This window comes from Xiphophorus hellerii, chromosome 12 (genome assembly GCF_003331165.1).
Source record: "Xiphophorus hellerii strain 12219 chromosome 12, Xiphophorus_hellerii-4.1, whole genome shotgun sequence".
NCBI lineage: Eukaryota > Metazoa > Chordata > Actinopteri > Cyprinodontiformes > Poeciliidae > Xiphophorus > Xiphophorus hellerii.
The window spans coordinates 34314457-34320129 of NC_045683.1; positions in this window are offsets into that span (position 1 = coordinate 34314457).

Sequence of the window (5673 nt, forward strand, 5' to 3'; positions counted from 1 at the left end):
TTTTCATAAATAATTATTTGTGTCTTATTTTGGTTATCTGCAGTTCTAAACCTTGCCTTGTCGAACAGTATGTAAGGCTTTTAAAATTATTTTAAAAGGAAACCTTCAACATTTATAATGGTAACATGTTTAAATTGAAAATGTTTTATAGTTTTAGTCACAGGACATCTTCCAACATGCTCAAATCAATAAAACCACTGAAAGGTTAAACAGTACATGAAGACTGAAAACCTTGTAATAGTCATCAACACACTTTGAAAGCTTAAAACCAGATGATGGAGCAAACAAATACCATGTTTTTTGCTGATAATTTCTGCCACTGAGTTCTACAAATCACAGCCCACTTATCAAAAATGCACATTGAGGAAATAGTAAAACCTTTTGCCAAGAGCTACTCAAATAAATTTGCACGGTATCTCTTGCATACACTTTTTTTGAGAATGCATATGGTATATTAAAGTTCCAAGTTTTTTTGCAAATCTAATTTTCAATTGGAAACTTTTTTTTTTTTTTTTTACCCCTCCAGGGGGTCTTTTGTGGGCTCTAGTGTCCCTTATATGATAGTAGGCTGACAGGAAACGGGGAAGGAGAGGAGGGAAGACATTCGGCAAATGTCGTCGGGTCCAGGAGTCGAACCCGCGACGGCCACGTCGAGGATTCAAGGCCTCCAAATACGGGTTGCGCTAACCCCTACGCCACCACGGCACGCCCAGAAAGTTATTTTTAATAAGTTTGTTTATATGCTTTGATTAAAAAGTTCAGTAAAAGCATTGAGTATATGTTTCAAAGTTTTTGCATGTACTTGTTTTGTAATGCTGGGGTTGTGAATAACCAAGAACAAACCAAAATGATATTGGTAGAGCAGAAAATGTGCACCTGCATATAAATATGTAACGTAGTATAACTGGATGTTAGCCTTTTAAGGTTAAGTAAATGTTGACAAAACTCCAATCTCTAACAGGGAGATGGCAAACGGGAAAGAGGCAAAGCAGTGGCTGGTAAATACATGAAAAAAAAAAAAATCATTCAAATGCAACATAGCATAGTGCAGGTATCCAAATACATTGAGCAGAATGTTCTCAAGCCATTTTTTGTGATGAATCTCATGTAACAAGTTAATGCAGCAGGTAGGATGAACTTTAGGACTCATTAGGTTGGCCCTTTTTCATTAGATTATGCAGAGTTAAACTTTACTTATTGAACAGTGCATTTTGAGTTGTTTTGGGGTTTTGATTTATTGATTTCTAGTTTCATTATTATTCTGTGTATCTTAGTGTTTTTGATTAAATCAGGCTTGTTTCCATTTTACTTTAGTTCAGTTCTCATGATTCTAGTTTAATTAGTTTGTTCTTCTTTGTCTAGTGTGAGCATTCATACACTAGACTTTCATCAAGCGGACTGTTTAATCAAACTCTACTTCTTGTATCTAGAAAGTCTGATTCATTTGGGGAGGTGTGAACGCGCAATCAAACTCTAATGCGGACTAAAAAAGAGAAAACTGGTCTTCCTAAAAAAGTTCAGTTGAAGGTCTGGGTTCACTCAACTGAACCCAGACCTTCAACTGAACTTTTTCAGTTGAAGATTTGGCTTCAGCTGCAAGTGGATCGGAGAGCGCTCCAACAGCAGGAAACTAACTGCAGCACAGGACATTCGAATCAATATATTACTCTCTGCTCTGCGGGTTTAGATGAGGTTTTGTGTCTCTTGCCATGGCAACAGGTCTGTGTGTAGAGTAAAGCTGACACAGAGAGTGAGGAAAAGCAAAATATAAATGGTTTAAAGTTATTTTACATCTGTTTATCCCTTTGCTGTGGCGCACTGAAACCGCTGTAATTTTTAAACCTTTAATAAACGACAAAAACTGCACTAATTGCCTCGTTTGTTTGTAGAATGTGGCAATATCCATAACAATCATCAAACAGGATCAAATATTTCATAAAGTATAGGAGCCATGGTTTGTTACATTTTAACAAACTAATTTATTTTTAATTATTAACCAATATTAAAGAGAAATTTGCTTAGTCCTCTCTTGCATCTTGTCCACATCTATAAACAAAACTGTTTATAGATTTATAAGGAGAATACATATCCTTCATGTCAATACATCAGCAATTTGCACAACTTTAACTTGCGCCATATTTTATAAAAATCGAGTAAGAAATAAAGATGCAATGACCATTTTGTGACAGAATCCTGCTCATCTAACATTGGAACAGTCTGGTTTTGTGGACATGATCATTTTTTTTTGTTATTTCAAACAAGTATGGTAATTACAATAGTGTAACTATAGTACGTGTAGCAGAGGCAGACTTAAGAAAGGGAAAACAAATGCCTAAAAAAATAAACTACAACAAGGGGATTCATATTTTAGTGTCAACATGCATTGGTGGGCAATTCCATTAATTTTTCAGTCATTAATTTTTCATATGTTTCAATACATTTCAGAGATTTCAAATATAACTGGAATTCAGATAATAAAAAAAAGTTAAAAACTGGGGATAATCTTAGCACTCTTTGTTTATGAATAAAAAATATTGCCAGACAAAATATCAGATTATATTATTGTTTTGTTTTGCAATAACACTCCAAAAGTTACCATATCTCTAGAAACAGATTCAGGAAGTGCAGTTTTCAGTTTGATCCACCTTTTTAAGCAATTCCAAAAATATTTTGATTTGATTGCATTCATAGAAGATCTGCTTTGTTGTTTTTATGTCACTTTCACAGAATGAGTATTTATTGTCACCAGTATTATAGTGATTTCTGAGCAGCTCTTTGGAGAGGTAAATTGCACTTAAAATTTTAAAGTGTGTTTATTTAGACTTTGGTTGTATGGGGAATTTTAAATAAAGAGTTCTTTATTTAAATTAGCAAAGAATTATATTTCTATGTATTTTCCCAGGGAATAAGGTTTTGTTTAGACATCTTCTAATTGTGTAGTTAATAGGGATGCACCGATTTATTGGCGCCGATTTCTTTAATTTTGGGAGATCGGTGATTGACTGGTTTTTACATGTGAAGCTAATCTTATCCACCTCAGCAAAGGTCTAAAAATCTGCCACTTTCCTGCTATCCTGTGAGACAGGTTTGACTGATAGACCAAATCATGTCTGCATGTTTACAGTTAACAATAGTCACCCCACTGTTGCCAGTTCAACAACTTTCTTGCTACATTGAGCAACATTTCAGACAAAAAACTAAAGAAATGGTATCGGCCAAAATCGTAGATCTCTGCGTACTTCTAAATCTGTTCCTTAGTTGCATCTTTTTGGGTCTGCTACCGCCTCTAGTGGCGTGGGGGTGGTAACACAATTATCAAATAAAACATTAAATCAGGATACCACAAAATGTTTATTATTACTTATTAATTCCGGCTTTACTGGCACCGTAAAAGAGAAATTTCTTATGAAACCTATAAGACCTTAAATGGGTTCAGTTTCACTCGATGACCAACCTGTTGAAACTGGTCCAAATACTTTGGATCATTCTTGGACATTTAGCTCACCTTTGCTGAAAAGATTGACTATATTTTTAAGAAATGCTCAGAGAGCGACTATCTTTTAAGAAGACATGGTGATCTTGGAATTAGCAGCTTGTGTACAAGACAATCGTTGGGTGTTTTAACTTTTCATCTCCCTAGCTGGTTTGGTCATATGAGCTGCAGACTAAAAAACAAACTTTTTACAATTGTTTCAATGACTGATAAAATAGTGTTGAAACTACAAAAAGCTGTTTCAACAGTTTGCTGAAAGAACATGGAGTATGGCAAAGGATATTTTACCAGATAGAATCCATCGGCTTTTTCGTCAGTTTGAATCTCTGAGCTCAGGAATGCATTACTGGGTCAACTACGAACATCTATAGGAAGTCATGTATTCCCAGTTTAATAACCATTCTTAACCAAACTAAATGACAACAATTACTTATGGCATGCAAGTGCTTTATTCTCTATACACTTTGTTGATATTGTGATTGAATAAATGTGTTTAAGTTTTTAGTTTTAAAGAGGAAGGAAAATTTCCACCTATTTTGATGGGCAAAATAACTATTCCTATATATGGAATATATATATAATATATAATATAATATATATATATATCCTATATATAGAATAAGACTCTACCAACCAAAAGGCTTTCACAACAATATATACATTTCAATTTTTGCATGAATTTGTTTAACAGTCCTAGTTGTTTGCTCATGTGTATTCTTCTAAAAGTCATTCATTTATTTATTGCATTTTGCTCAATTAATTTTCTTCAAAAACATATCTAAAATAATATTTGATATGAGTCGCAGAAATGAAGGTTAGCAGTTTATAGTTTGAGTTTATGTAATTGGTCTTCTGTTTCTGTCACTGTAGGAGATGGGATCTCAAATTTAGGCCTCGAGCCAGTGTTCTGCAACTTCTAGAAGTATTCCTGGTCCAACACACCTGAATGAAATGACTGAATTACCTCCTCAGAATGCAGCCGGGTTCTCCAGAGTTCAGTTAATGACTTTATTATTTGACTCAGGAGTGTTGAAGCATGGACACATATAGAAGTTGCAGGACACCAGCCGCCATTTGAAGATCTGGCCTGGGATTAAAGATCTCTATTCCACAGTCTTTATTAGATTTAGGAATTGAGATTTTGATACCATGTCTTATAGCAAGTGTGGGAGATTACAAGATTTAAAAATAAAAAAATTAAAAAAATAGAGCAGCTCTTTATAATCCTCATAGAAATATCTATAAAATTTTGTAGTGGGTCAATGTTAACCTAGAGCTTTGTTAAAAGATGAGAATTAATTGCCATTATGCTCCCCATTTAGAAGTTAACAATCACAAGTTTCTTTATTAATATTATTATTATTATTGTATCATCTACTTTCAGAACAAGTTGTTCAATATTTGCTAGGAAGGATTAACATTTTGTTTTGGAAAATTTAGACTGATATTGCTGATTATAGCTTTGTGGAAATATTGAGTCCTTTGCCAGAGCAAGTGTTTAGGTACCCCAGAATGGCTGTCACAGCAGATTCAAGAATTCCTTAAACATGCATGAAATAATCAAAGTAACAGTTTCTGATTAGGTATTGACATTATAACACTAGCCATATATCCATCCAGCCATCCAACACGCTTATCCTTGCAGATAACATATGGAGCTAAAAACTAGTTTACCCTCCTCAACCCCACATTATAACCTCCCCACCCCACACAGACACACGCACACACACGCATGCTTCTCTTAAATATTCTATTTCGTTTTCTTTGTTTTTGTCCACAGATGTATGCTGTGGTCTTCTCTCTCTCTTCTATCTATCTGGCCCCAGATCTCACAAATGCTCCTTGAGTTTTATAGAAATAAATTTGGTCTAATTTTGGTTGTAACCTCAATTTTCTGACCACCATCACTTGAGATGTGTATTGATGTGTGTTGTTGCAGTTAAGATTTAATTGATTTACAGTACACAAATGTTTTCCCATCTTTTTAAATTTCTTACTAAAAGATGTTGTGTATTAGAGTTCTTTGGATGATTCGATCTCACTAATTAGTAAGTAGTATACTAATTACTAATTTACCAACGTAACGTGTCATTAAGGTCCTCACAGTTGGTGGCAGTAATGCAGTACTTCAATGTTTGCCAACTGCCAATAAACACTAAGAAGAAGACTTTTTTTTTTTT